At 35.6% G+C, this 16,120-nt stretch overlaps 1 non-coding gene across 1 annotated transcript; it reads left to right on the top strand.

Annotated features, from left to right (window-relative positions):
- The first annotated feature begins 10,915 nt into the window (after nt 1-10,915).
- TRNAF-GAA lies at nt 10,916-10,988 on the top strand. The gene has a single exon. It is a non-coding gene; the product is annotated as a tRNA-Phe (tRNA).
- Nucleotides 10,989-16,120: the final 5,132 nt, after the last annotated feature.

A 16,120-nucleotide genomic window follows, 5' to 3' on the forward strand; every position in this document is an offset into this window, starting at 1 on the left:
TTCGTCTTATCTCTCACTTCCATATAAGTAGCAGATTATAAAAATTAGCTCCAACACTGCAACGACTGCACAAAAATGGTTGCATACGTACCATCCCCCTCTCCCGAAGAGATTAAGCCTCGCGTAGTTCTTCAAAATGCTAAACGGGCAATCATTCATAAGCTTGGATGTTCACCAGAATTCTACAATGAACTTTTGGATTGATAGTACCTTTGTGAGTATGTCCACTGAATTCTCTTATATATATAATTTTTCATTAGAAATATTGTCGTCATCAATCAAGTCTCGAACAAAGTGACATCTCACATTAATGTGCTTGGTATGGGTATGATGAACTAGATTCATCGCAAAAAATATTACACTGATTATCACAAAACTCTATTAGAGACTCCTGATCAACTCCCAAGCCATCCAGTAGGCCTTCCATCTTTATCGATTCCTTCATTGACTTTGTGACTGCCATACACTCAACCTTCGTAGTAGAAAAAAATCATAATAAACTGAAGAATCGATTTCGAGCTAACTAGACATTCTACAAATGTGAATAAATAACCAGTTGTAAACCTGTGTCTATCCACATCACTCGCGTAGTCTGAATCAGTGTAGCCTATACATAGATCATTAATAGATGAATGCATTTCAAGCACTAAGCCTATATCAACTATTCCCTTTAGATATCTTAGCTTTTCACAGTCTGTCAACGACTCTTTGGATCATGCATGAACCTGCTCACAACAACAATTTTTTGTGCAATGTTTGATCTAGTACAAATCATGACATACATTTGACTGCCCATTACACTAACATAAGGAACATGTCAAATATTTTTCCTTTTCTGATTATCTTTAGGACACTAATTTGAACTCAACTGAAAATGAGATGCAATGGTACTCATCGTCTTACTCGAGTCATCAACTTCAAACTTCTTCAACTTCCAAATATATGCTTCTTGCGAAGGCCAAATCTTTCCAGCTGCCTTGCACTCATGAATTTTCATGCCAAGAATTTTGTTAGCTTCACCTAACTCCATCTCGAAATGTATAGATTGTTGCTTAATCTTATCAATCTCAATCTGACTAATATAAACAATTAAGGTATCATCAACATATAAAACAAATAGTTGAACTCACAACTAACCAACCTTTTAAAATATGCACAATAATCTTATTGGCTCCTCGTGTACTCCTATCCCATAATGAATTGATCAAATTTTTTATACCACTGAAGTGGTTACTGCTTCAATCCATTTAAAATTCTCATTCTATCCGCAAATCAAGTCTTTTGAGGCTTTATATCCAGACAACTGGAACATATAAATCTCCTCTTACTATTGCTCATGTAGGAACCCAGTCTTAACATCAAATTGCTCTAAAATAAGATTGTACTGTGCTGTAAGTCTAAGAGAATATAGATCGAGAGATGGTTAACCACAAGGGAGAAAACCTTATCATAGTCAATCATTCTCGTTGCGCAAATCCTTTTACCACTATGCTTGCCTTGTACCACACATTAGCTTCATGATATCCTTCTTTACATGCACCTATTTACACCCAGTAACTTCTTCCTAAAGGAAGTTTCACCAGACTTCCTATAAAATTCTTCCAAAGTGATTCCATCTTTTCACCCATTTCCCTTTTCCAAATATCACTATCTGGGCTCTCTATCGCTTCTTTGTAGTGACGAGAAATTTTAACCTCCGTGGATAAAAGTGTGAATGAAATGTGATCTTTGAGATTTCTAGTGCCTGGTCGTGCTCCTAGCAATAGCTTTTTATGCAGACTTCATCCCCACATCATTTTCTAACTCCCTTTGAGCACTAACAATAAGTACCTCCTGAGCTGCAACTGAGCTAGGTACCTAAGTAGGAGTGGACGAATTCTGTGAAACTAATGAAGTTGAATTAAACTCTAAATTCTATTGCATATCTGTGATCCCAATAAAACTCACCATCTACTTCGAGTCCTGAGGTTTCAACAAGCTCACCTTATCAAATGCAACATTTCTGCTGATACAATCTTCTTCTTTGCCTAATCATAAAGTTTGAAACCCTCGACTTCACATTGAAACTCATTGAAGACTGCCTTCCTTGTTCGTAGTTCCAGTTTATCATTTTGCATGTGATAATAAGTTGGACACCCAAATACTTTCATATGCTTATAACTTTCAACAGGACGCCCCAACCACATTTCCTTTGAGTTATTCTTTCTAATAGCTGCAAAAGACTAACGATTCACTAAGTGACAAACATAATCTATGATCTCAGTCTAATAGACTCTATTTAACCCAACATTTGACAAAATACAGTGAACTTTGTTCACCAAAATCTGATTTATCCTCTCTACCATCACGTTCTACTGTGGTGTCTATCGAATAGTAAAGTGGTGCTCTATCCTAACTCTACGACACTCTTGCAAGAATGTATTCGATGTGTAATCACTTCAATTATTTGATTTGATATAGCACATTTTTTATCAGTTTAAGTCTCAATCTATTTCTTCCAAGTTATACGCTTCATGGTGTACACCCAAAAATATATTGAGTAATTATCGATAAAAGAGTTAAAAACCTCCATTCCTCAAATGATGCAGTCTTTATTCAGCCCCAAATATCTATGTGAACATATTATAAATAACCCCTTGTACTATCATACAAGTTTCAATGTTCACATAAAACAAACTTGCATGTGCTTGCTCCTTTCATCAATCATTACTTCACCAATGTTTGAAGTGAAGCCTTTCCAGTGTGAGCTAGTTGCGTATGCCACATTGTAGTGACGTCAAAAGAATCATCAGTAATAGCAATCGTTTAGTTATTATATTACTCTGAAGATAATAAATATTATGATGTCAAACTCCCTTCATAATAATCAGTGCTTTACAACATATCCTCAAAACATTTGTCTCAATAAGTCTCCAAGGCCTCAACTTTTTTTTGATATTCATAACATGTCTAACATCAGTCAGCTCCCTCACAACACCATAATGCATTCTAATCAAAATCGTTGTCTACATCAATAGTATGATAAGCTTGATTGTTATTATATTCACTCCACCATTATCCAATTTTTGTACGTATAAAACTGCCGTCGGTGGAGTCAAATATGATATGTAACATCTGTTTTCATAATCCAACACGAATCATCTGTATATAAATTGTGAGAAACTACAGATAATGATACATTTAAATCCGTCTCTTTACTCATCTTCACAATAAATTGACTTTCTCCTTATGAGTAAACTCTAGTTCCCTTCTCCTTCAACTTAGGACAATATTTCTTCAAATGATCAGTCTCTAACCAGAAAACATAGATTTTTTTCAAGACTGTGCCTACGAGATTTATATCTCTTTTGAGAAGTATAGCCGACGCTACAATTCCTGACCTAATTGTTTTTATTCTCAGATCTATCACGTTGAAGTTTAAGTGTCTCAGATGGCTCCATCTTTGCGGACTCTTTGTTCCTTCAATGAAACCCATGGTTCATCAACATCATAGTCACATCATCATAATTCAAGACCTCATTCTTATGAATGAGGGTCATCGTGATGTTTTCGTACTCATATGGGAGCTAATTCAATAGAAATGCATTGGCCTTATCTCTAACATTTTCATTTAGATTTAATATATATGCTAAAAACTTTGTAAAATCATTCAAGTGCTCATCAATAGTAACCCCATGTCTCATCTGAAACATGTATAATTGACACTTAATATGAAATCGATTCTTCACGCTCTTCGTGAGATATTTGTTTTCCAACATTCTCCACAATTTTTCTGCAAAAGTTTTGATCAACACCCCATATTTGATCTCCTGAGATAAACAATTTCAGATCAAGCCACAAACAGTTCGGTTCATCCTCAACCAATGTCTTTCTGATATCTCCCCAAGATGTTTATCACTATCAAGAACTTCATCCAAATTTAAAGAGCACAACACATCCATCTCCACATTATGAAGTTTCCATTACTGTCAAATTTTATCATATCGATCTTGATGGGATGCATAACCATCTGATGAATCAACATTTTTTCCACTGTCATGGTGGGTGTTGAAGTACCTGACAACATGCTATTACCCATGACTTTTGCTCCAATCTTTTTTGTCTTGCATTTGTGATTTCGCCGAAATTGCAGCCTCTCGTCGTTGGAATCACTGATCCGATTTTGATACCAATTGCTGTGCAAAACAATGCAAAAAATAGAATCACACAACAAAGAAACAATTAAACGCGGTGCAATTTATGCGGTTTAGCGCAACATCCACGGGAAGAGGTTATTCTACTATGAACAGGTGAGGAGAAAGGAAAAAAAATTGGCCAAATTAGGTTTACAATTCAACACACCCGGTTATAATTCAACACGCACCCCAAATCCTCTATAATCTTTACTAATTAGGAAATATATGGAAAGTTCTTGTAATTGAATCTCCTCAATTTATGCTATTTAATATCAATCTTCTGAATATGCACACTTTCTAATTTACAATCATTATATTTAATACTTTCCATAACAATTAGATATGTAAATACATAAGAATTGTGGTATGTCTGTAAAGTGTATAATTGAGCGTCATCCTTCCTCATTGCTACTTTCTAGTTTCTTACTACTTGTATGGGAAACCACTGCTTAACCACCTGGCTTTTAGGAACTTAACTACCGAGATGTTGTCATTAGCCCTAAAATTCTACAATTTGAGGTTGCCGAGCTTGCTGCTGATTTTAGGTTTTTTTGGCTTTCTGTTAAGATATTTTCTCTTTTTAGTGTCTTACTCTTCTATTCGCCTCCTAATTAAATGGGGAATTTAATAATTTTTTTTTGTTATAAATAGGAGAATTTGACATATAAAAAGATGCAAGTTATTTATGAATAAAGTTTTTGGTTAGATGTGTTGGTTTTTGTACTTTTGAATGTTGATTCTTTGTTCAAGTGCGACACTTAACTTTTCTGATTTGGTGATTTCTTTTCTTATATTTTGTTTCTTTTATCTAAATTGTTTCATTGGTTATATGTACGATTGATTTTATTCCACTTTTTTCGCAAGGATTCTAAAATTGAACCTCCACTTTTAAGATCAAAAGCAATACCACATAATTAAGTAGTTGGTAGTGATTGATTGATTTTATTTGTCTAAATGTTTAATACAATTGTGTTTTTATGAATGTGTAGTTTTCAATTTGTAGCTTGTTTTTGTGGTTCTAATTTTATTATATGCCTTGTTTATGGTGATTGAATTTAGGATTTGCATTGAAGTTTTTCATATTTTCAATTTTTATTACATGTAATGAATAATTATTAAAATTAAGAGTTTGTGACCCATGAAGTTTTTGTGTTGCTTATCTCATAGTTGATGTGCTATGGAAACTTTAACATTCTAAGATGTCCTGTATTGGATTTGGTATTTGAGTTTAAGGTTTTACTGCATATGTTCTCTAAATATAGGATAATAATATTAAAGTCAATTAATAGCACAATAAATGATACATTTCAAATAATATCATTTTAGTTATGATTTTAGTGAATTTCAACCTGACCATTATGAGGTTAAGAGCTATTCTTATATCGATGGATTGGCTGTAAATTGTTTAAATTTTTAATGCCAAATATATTAGTATTCACGAAAAATCTGTATCAACAATTCTTTTGATAAGGATGATGGGCACTTGGGAGCTATTTGGTTATATGTTTTTAAAATACAGACATTTTATAAGTATTGCGTAATTGTAATACATGCATTTAGAAATTTGCGAGTTATTTGGTTGGATGCAAATCAAACACATTGAAGTTTATATTTGTGTTTGTTATATAAATTTCAAATGCATTTAAATGTGGTGGACAATAACAACAGAGGATGGTTAGCAAAAGGGACACGCGGTTGGCAGTGGTAGATAGCGACGATAGTTATTTAGTTGGATGGGGGAGATGAGTAGTTAGTGGTGGCAATGGATTGGTGGGCAGTAGTGACGGGCGGACGACGGCAACGAGGGAGGGCTGGCGGGCGGTACGTTTGTCACGGGCACGGAAGGCGAGGTCATTCGTAGCAAGTTTTCCCTACATTTGAAATTCATTAAATTTAGGCCAAATTCTGAATTGATAAAAAATGAACACATTGGAGCATTCCAAAATCCCTCGCATAAATATTTTGTACTTGATTTACATCATATCAAATACTACAAAAATTAAATTTCTGCATTTTATTTACTTCAAAATTTTAATTCTTGCAACCAAAGAATCCCTTAGTCATGATCTCGATGGTAATCATACTTATAATATGCTGATTGTCACCATAAAGCACTCACTTTTCCTCCTTTTAGGGTGATGTGGTTTTTTCAAGCAACTTGGCTGCCATGCAATCTTAATGACAATTTAACTTGTTTAATTTTGTTTGGTTTGGTGACGTCTTAGAAAACAAACATTCAAAAGTTAGCTTAATTGGAGCAACTTCTAGGTAGAACCACCTAAACAAACAATAATTCTTTACAAATAACACCGGCAAATTACTATGAAATTCAAATGACGTTTTAATTTAATCATCCCTGTCATAATCATTCCATATGATATAATATATACAAAACAGAAATATTTCTTATTTCCTTGTTTTTCTTTTTTTTGGTGACTTTGTGATGTTTCTGACTAAAATTGCATATTGACTGTATGAGATAGTTTTCCTCTGCTTTGTCCTGTTCAATTATTACATATTTTGTGATGATAGATGCTTTTGTTTTGAGATTTTTAATAGTCGATTGGCAACTAGTAGTAATCTCTTTACCTTTCATTTAATATTTCAATGATTTTAGTTGGTAGAAGTCTCTTTAATTCATGATTAGATTCTTGTTTACTTTTGCTCATCTCCTGTTTGCTACTTTTTCTTTTGACTTCAGAATGCGTTCATCTTTTATTATAATTCTTATTAGTATTTGGAGGATTTACATAAATACCACTCGATTTCTTTTTATTTACATATCCGACACCTAAACTTTAATCTTTACACACTTGCCACTGTACGTATGCATGAAAAGGTGTATTTTACTTTTTAATGGTTAAAATGGTGGTATTGTTTATCTGATATGAGAGATTAAGGTGACATAAATTGAAAAATTAAAGTTTTGGTGGTAGATATGTAAATACGTAGGAATTGGGTGCTATGTGTGTAAATATCTCTTTTTCTTCTTATTATTATTGTTTAATTATTATATTTTTATTATTTAATTTCTTTCTCTGAATTAGTTAGGTTTTTTTTCTGTTATTTCTTGTGTTTTTATATATCCAACTTGTTACTAATTTTTAAGATGCTTCCAAAATCAGTCAAATTGTTTTTGCCTTCAGCTGGCTGATCTCACTGTTCAGATATCTTTCTGTTGGAATTACCCAATTGTTTTATTGGAAATTTACATAAATACCACTCAATTCTTCTGTATTTGCATATCTAACAGCTAAAGTTTTATATTTACATTTATAACAACACTTTGGTATTATAAACTTATGCGTGGAAGGTGTATTTTAGTTTTAACAAGTTTATAATAGTGATATTTTTGATGCAATGTTAAAGTTTTGAGGGGTATGTATGTAAATATCAAAGTTTTGGGGTTAGTTATGTAAATAGATAAGAATTGTGTGGTATGTATGTGAATGCCCCGTTTTGTTTTTGACTCTGGTACTCTAATATTAGACTTTGGTTGCTTAAATTATGATTTACAATGAAAGGCTAAAATCATGAAAAAAACATATTTTAGGAAGGATGGGACCGCAAGTTGCAAGTTGCAAGTTGCAAGGAGCATCTTTCATTACATATGCCTTTTTTATGCTTAATTTTTTTTTGGTTCTAATAATTAATGCAAGCAATGTACTACTTGTGCACTTGTGACATTAATCAAAGCACTGTTTATACCATTAGAACACAAACCAAATGAAGAAATCAATGAATTATCGTTAATGAAAACTAAGAATCAACATTAGAAGGGCAGCATATATATATATTTGAATCTCTTCTGACACAGTTGGCCTTAAGAAGATGGTACTCGAATTGTTAAACATATTAAAAATGGCTTGAGGCTACACACACACACACACACACACACACATTACATTACTATTTATTACTATTTATGCTTGAAAAGATTTATTCCACATAGAAGTTGTAATAGTGAATTTTTTTATGTGATATAAAAGATTTGGGTTGTAGAAATGCAAAAAAGTGTTGTTTTGATTTTAGATATGCAAACACATAGGATTTTGATGGTATGTGAATGCTCCAATTACATATCATTACATGAAGTAAGCATCATAGAATCAAAACTTATAATAATGAAGCGCAACTGTAAACACCGCTCGCAACCATTTAGTCCAGTTTTATTATAGAAGGGAACACCGGGTGCATCATTTGCTCGACCTCATATAGCGATGGTAGAAAATATTAGAAAAGCATTGGAGGATCATGATAGTGGTTAAACGACAACAAGTAAAACATCATTACCAGGCAATACATTAAGAAAACGGTAGTTAGGTGAAGACAATTGAGTGGCGGTATATATATATATACATATATTGAGGGATATAAATCAACTTATTCGTCATCATAGATATTAGAAGTTTCAACTCCGACAAATGTTAGTCTCATAGATTTTATTACAGTGGAATTCAAGTTGTTTTTTATTGATTTTTATAATGAATTCTCTCATTTTTATGAGTTAATTGATCAAGAATATCATGCATATTCAATAACTTCTAATACAATTTTCAATGAGGTAGTCCCTGTCAGGCTTAAGATTCATGTCAATACTTGATTTTAGGCTCTATTTGGCGCGGCTACAGCTTCTCAGCTTTTCAGCTGCAGCTGTGCTGCTCCAGGAAGTTGCTGCGAGAAAGCTAGCTATTTATTTGGTGCAGCTGTGTGAAAACAGTTTTGGGGCAGTTGTTTTTGAAAAAATGATTTTGCCGCCCTTATTTGATAAAACTGTTTAAAATAGAACTATAATAACAATAATTTTGATACTTTCAAAGCATAATTTCATTTCAAAACATAACAAAAGTACGAATACACTACTCACTTAGTAGTGAGTACCAAAAATGCTAAGAAAAAGAAAAAAATAATAATAAAATTACAAGTAATTATGAGAGTTCTTACTAACCGGGCCAAACCGTCATATAGGCCATCGCATTTATAAACTCCATACGTCTTTATTTTTCTTGAGGCATTTGCAAACATAAAACTACAAAATATCGAATGTACATTTTTTACTAACTCCATACATCTTTATTTTTTTGAGAACTCACCCTAAACCCTAAAATTGCAACCAGAATGCACCTATGGGATGGTGCATCTTTTAACCTGCTAAACACACTAGATAGAACAAAAAATGCCCCCAAAAGAGAAATAACTTGATCTTGAATTATCATTTAGGCTAAAAAAGATAACTATTTTGACTTTATAAAAAATTGAAATAAAGCTTCCTTTGCCTGGGAAAGGTGGGATGTATGTATAAATTGAAGTTTAGGTGTTATATAGGTAAATATAGAGGAATTGAGCCATATATATATATATAAATATTCCAATTTTTTCCTTCATGCATGCAAGGTTAGAATACGAACCTAAACATTCACATTTCACCAAATTCTAGTCCACCAAATTCCCGAGACCCTCTACGAAAAAAAAGTGAATAAATTCCTTAAATCATTTCAATGTTGTCTAAATCATTTCAATGTTGTATGACAACGGATTAAAATTAAGTTAGCAGGATTTTACACTGAAAGGAATCCTTCCAATGTTATTTGGGTGCAGGAACGGCGAGAGCTTAATGGGAGGAGCTGATGTAGGGGATTCACTAGTGGAGCGGGTGGAGGAGCGGCGGGAGCTTCACGGGAGGAGCGGCGGGAGCTTCACGGGTGGAGCGGGTGGAGGAGCGGCAGGAGCTTAACTGGAGCAGCGGCGTGCAGGATTTGGGCAGAAATTTTCCCTCCGATCCAACCTCCGCCACACCCTTCACCATTGCTCTGTTTATCTTCTCCAATCTTTCACGCTCTCGCCCTCGTGAGAGCTTCAGCGTCGAGAGGGTATTATAGTTAAACGCTTCAAACAGCTCCCCCACAAACGCGGGCCGCAGGCTTCAACCCGCAGCGAGCTTTTGGCCAGATTTGGCATCCTGCTGCGAGCAGGACGCAGGAAAAAACAGTCAAACTTTGCGTCTCATCGTCGCGACGCAGGGGGGACCGCGGTCCCAAACGGACCCTAAGTTTAGTTGTGTGTTTAGGGTGAGATCTGAACTCTCATCATCCCAATTGGAGACAGACCTTTGACCACCCGGGTCGGCCGTAGTTTTATTCGTCGCTCGGTCTTGGACTACGAATTGCACTGTTATCTTTAGAATCCATTTACTTTGTGCATATCTATGCTACACGGTTTGCATAAAGTATTGACTATATGTTATAAATGAATCGAGGGCACTTGATGAATAACTCAAACTCGAGTCGTGCAATTCTCAATCATATTTGTTCAAATATGTAAATAAATAAATTTGAGTATTTTCTTAAAACTCAGATCTCAAAGAAATTAAGTTTGGGCATAGTCGAACTCGTTTGCTCAATGTTCATGAACGAAAATGTTTGTTATTCAACAATTAATTTGTTAAATATTCTACATTGTTATAATATATTATTCAGATAATTTTTAATTAATCAAAACTTATGTAATAATATACTTTTAGCAGTAACATGTCATTTTATCATGAAACTTCACTAAATCATTAAACAAGCACTAATTTTAAGGTGTCATGTAATTAACTGAAAGACTAGTTTAATAGACCCGTCTATTATCATATTATTTATGTGATGAAAGTTATGATTAGTATTAATTCAACTTTTAAATCTTTGGGTACGATATGAGTAAAAGTAATTAAATATTAATAAGATATTGGCAAACAAATTGCGGGGATAGCTCAGTTGGGAGAGCGCCAGACTGAAGATCTGGAGGTCGCGTGTTCGATCCACGCTCACCGCATGCGTGTTTTTAAATTTACAAGAAATTTAAGGTCTGAATTTTATTTTGATTTATGTTATTAATGTTAAATATTTAAATCCACGCCTCATGAATGATTTTGCTTCAAATCAATTTCGAATTAATTGGTTGATTTGGGATGAATTTTAGATTGATTGGCTAATTTGAATTTAACAAAAGATTAAACATGTTAGAATTTTTCGTCTAAATTTTATCTAAAGATTATTTAGATAAACAAAAAAATTGATTTGATCAGGTTAAATTTAGGAGCGTATTTTCTGTGCGGATTTCTGACGTAGCTCGATGTCTGACAGAGTTTATTTTTGAGTTATTTGTAGCTTATTTCTGAGTTATTTTTAATAATCCTGAAATAACTAAAAAATAAAGACTGTGGGATAACCTGAAAATAACTCAAGAATAACCTGCGTCGCACATAGAACTATGTTAAGAATCCGCACAGAAAAATTAGGCCAAAATTAGGCAAAGTTGATGTATGGAGCCAATTTTGTATAAGTTATCTGACCTTAATTTTGAAAAGACAACCTAACTTATTTACGCAAAGGTAATTATTACAAGAAATTATCATGATTACAAATAAGTTATTATGATTAATATGAACATTTGTTAATTTCCTATTAAAAAAACTGCTCATTTCTTACAATACCTGTCATTCGTACTACAGTCTTTCCAAGACACTTTATACACTACAAGATGTATTATTTTAATTATTTTATTGATTTCATTCCTTATGAATCGAAGGAAAAAAGAAAGAATGATAGAGTTGAGCTTCCCGACTCTCTAGAATCTCCTTATGTCTCGCTCCCTTTTCAGAATATCACTTTCCATCTTCATTTCCCTCTTTTATCTTCTTACTCGGGTAACTTAGGGAACCTTCGAGGAGCCGTCTCCCTCTGACTTACTAAATATTGAAATTTAATATATTTCCTAAGATTACCTCAAAATACACTCATTCTTCTCTCTCTCCCTATCATTATCCCTGCCATGCAATGTCTTTTTTCTCAAAAGGACTCAGACAATAAATTATGTTAATAAAGTATACATACCTTAAAATGAAAATGAAATGATATGCAATACATCATTGGCCATGCGTCTAATGTGTTCCTTCAACATTTTTCCACATTGATGCGTGCTAGAAAATTCGCGGCGGTAGAGTAATGGATTATCGTCTTAATGTTGCACAAAAATTCAGCATACACTCAGATGAAAATGAATCAAGCTGTAATAACACCATAAGTTTTTACGTGAAAAACCCGTAAAAAAGGAAAAACAACAGGGTCTGGCCTAGTTGTAAAAATCCACTATAAGTTGATGATTACAGATGCCCCTTGTCCCACAGACGGGAAATGGTTACTAGCTTTCCATGTTACAACGTCGACTGATGACGTCTAGTAAGCGGTGGCTAACAACAGTCGATAACGGTTGGCGGTAGTTGACAGAGGCCAGCGGTGATCGGCAGCGTTCAACGGTGGCCGGCGGTGGTCGACAGAGGTTAGCGGTCAGTGGTGGTCGACGGCGATCGACGGTGACGAGGATGATCTTGGACTTGAGCTCCTTCTCAAAACCTCAAGTTCTCTCTTAAGTCTTCCTCCTTTTCATGTGAGAGATGAGACTTTATTTTGATCGGACGGCCCGGAGAGCTTCCCTTGATAGATGACGTTTGATGGACATTTGAGTGCCTTAACGATGTCGGAATTAAGCAACCTTGGGCTCGTTGGATTCGTCTTTTTGAGACGCTCGATTTGACTATAAACTTGCTAAATTTGACATCCGTTTGACCTTTAAAATGCATCCGAAAATCCTGTAATAGTGGTTTAATGACTTGATCCGAGCCTGATTTGACTCGGATTGGACTAGCTTTTATACCATTAGGTCGCTTTTATATCATTTCGTATCATTAGTTTCGTCTTGTCGTGTCAGTTAGTTTGACTATAAGTTTGCTGAAATTGGAGCTCCGAATGACTCTTAATCAAAGTTTAAATATTTCTTGTTCAAAAAACTATCTCGAGAAATTGAGATTCTTGTTGGCGTACCACACATAAATTAATTTAATTTCAAATCACCTATCCAGACATTATCGATTCTATAAAACCCAAATTTTATTATTATTTTATTTTTTATGTCTACATCACGACAGCTAAACGCTGTGGATAGGACCAAATCTCACATCCATTCCCTCGCTCGCTAATGAGTCCATTTCTAATGGAATCCCACAAACATGAACATATTCATGCTTTCTTTCAAGTGACTCATGGTATATAGTAAAATGAATGCAATAATTTTGAAAACCTTATCCGCCATTTGAGATCAACTTTATTTATTTATATTTTTATTTAAAATAAAATATATTTGATATGTTTGACTAAGATATGTTTTCTGTTTGCTCTGCCCATCTTTGCCGCCCATTGCTACCTCGAGCTGTTGACCACCTGCCACAGCCACTGCCTGTCAGTCACCCCCGGTCTTCGCTGCCGTCCATTGCTACCTTGAGGTGTTGACCACTTGCCACAACCACTGCCTGTCAGCCACCGTCGGTCTATGCTCCTGCCCATTGCTATCCTGAACTGTAGATCACTTGCCACAATCACCTCCTGTCAGTCATTATCAGTGTCATCGCCTACCACCTTCGGCTATTACTAGGTCTTACACTATGTTTGTAGTGTACCATAAATAAGATAAAATAAAAAATCATACTTTGGATTGTGTTCATCCAAATAAATATCCCTTAAATCTTGTTATGTCTCTCTTTGTTTTTTTTATTGGAAAAAAAACATGCCGACAAAGCTTTACTCCATAAATTAATGCGCGGCATTGGACTCATTTAATTAAGTAAAATTAAAGATAATTTCCTTTTTAATTTTGATTGATCCACTCAAAGAGAATGGGGATTGATGCCAATGTGCGGGAGAGTTGTTTGGAATGTGTTGTCGTATTCAGAAATATTTGATTGGAGTTTTGTAATGATAGAAAGACACAATGAACGTATTTTTAAGAACATTATTGTTATTTTTTTTTTTGCATAAAAAGTATTATATTTGATTTTTGTTTTAAAATATGAAACTCAAAATTAATTTTGAGCATATCAAAGAAAATAATGTACTGCCCGTTTGGGGCAGCTTATTTTGCTGCGGCGGCGTTTTGAAAACGTCGCCGTGGTGTTTGTTTAATGCGTTCGGCCATTCGTTTTGAAAACTCCTGTAATCGCGTCTTATATTTTGTTCTACGGATCGGACGTGGGGGAGGTCTTGCTTTTTGCGTTTGTTAGCGCTCGAATTCCTCCCGTGCCCCTGCGGTTTCTCCTTCGTGATCTCCTTTCTCTCGCGCTCTCCCTCGCGATCTCCTTTCCCGATCTTATCTTTGGTAGTGTAACAAATTATTTTTATTTTTCATTAAATACATTTTTTTATTTACATGCAATCACCTTAAATTTGGGATAAATTAATTTGTTTGTGATTAAAGAAAGCAAAATAAAGATAAAACAATCCCTTGTATCGATAAAATAAGAAATTTGGTCTTTTGATTATATTCCATGTGATAAAAGGCTAATTCAATCCCTTGTATCGATTCATTTGGTTACATCAGCTCCTTTTACTTCATTTAAGTTCAATAAAAAATCCACAAAAACTTAAAATTCTGTTTTCTTTTTTAAATTAAGGTTTATGTCCGATTTAATTAGGTAGTATTAATTTATAGTTAGTGTTATGGTATGGCTCATATACCATATCGGGACAGACGCTGGATCGAAGCGGAGCGGAGCGGAGCAGAAGAATCTGTCCAAATTGGGAAGTTACGTGGGTTGGGGTGCGGGGGCAAAGCCCCGCAGTTTGGTACAGGGGTAATGTTGTAATTACATATTGTGCCTAGGTTTACTCCTGGGGTTATAAATAGGCATGTTAATAACCCCAGGAGGTAATCCCTCTATTTTGTAACCCTTTTCTGAATAGTGAAAGAAACTCGCCGCTCTGCTCCCGAGGACGTAGGCATCTTTGCCGAACCTCGTTAAATCTCTGTGTTCTTCTGGATTTGTGTCGATTACTGTTTTCTTCGCCTTTATTTTCTCAACAAGTGGTATCAGAGACAGGTTCGAGGGCAGGGAAAAAAAATTTTTTTCATCGGCGCAGGGCGACATATCTTGCACGACGAAGGCGCAGGTTCCAAACCTTCGCACGAAGGACAACTCGGCCGGAGAGGTTTCCATCGGCGCAAGAAGAAGTTTGGCGGCGAGGTTTTACGAATCAGAGCAGAGGATCGGCGTTCTGCGTAAGGAATGAGTTCGCGGTGTTCGAAAGGCTGTTCGGCGACCGAAAAAAAAAACGGCTCGGGAGAAGGAATCGCGGATCGCGGAAAATTCGGCTTCGGCGGAGAAAGTTTTTTTCGGCGGATCGGCTCTTGGGTTCCGATTTTCGTCGGCGCTCCAAAGGAAAATTTTGCCGGAGGCGTCGAAATTCGGCGGAGGCTTGGGACAGGTAGAAGCAGCGAAAAGTTTTCGGAGGTTTCTGCGACAGGCCGAAGGAAATCGAAGGAGGCTTGCCTGAAAGCTGTGCGCAGGAAAGCTGTTCGGCGGCAGGAGGCGCCAGGGGGAAGGTTGGTTCGCAGAAAAGGAAAGGAGCGAGCGGGCTTTGCAGACAGGAGGCATCGCGCAGAAAGCCCGCTGCTCGGAAAGGAAGGAATAATTTTCAGATGACATTTTCTGGTGCGAAATTCGAGGTGGTGAAGTTCGACGGAACTGGTAACTTCGGATTGTGGCAAACTAGAGTGAAAGATTTGTTGGCGCAACAGGGAATCTTGAAAGCTCTGCGGGCAACTAAACCAGATGCCATGGAGGATGAAGATTGGGAAGAATTGCAACAGCGAGCGGCAGCGACGATACGACTATGTCTAGCAGACGAGGTTATGTATCACGTGATGAATCTAAAATCTCCAGGAGAAGTTTGGAAGAAATTGGAAACTCAATTTATGGCTAAATCTCTGACGAACAAGTTGTATCTGAAGCAAAAGTTATATGGGCTGAAGATGCAGGAAGGTTCTGATCTGGCGCAGCACGTGAATGGCTTCAATCAAATAATCACTGATTTATCACAGCTTGATGTGAGTATTGAGGATGAAGATCGAGCGAT

Source organism: Phalaenopsis equestris, unplaced genomic scaffold (genome assembly GCF_001263595.1).
Source record: "Phalaenopsis equestris unplaced genomic scaffold, ASM126359v1 Scaffold000002, whole genome shotgun sequence".
NCBI classification, from domain to species: domain Eukaryota; kingdom Viridiplantae; phylum Streptophyta; class Magnoliopsida; order Asparagales; family Orchidaceae; genus Phalaenopsis; species Phalaenopsis equestris.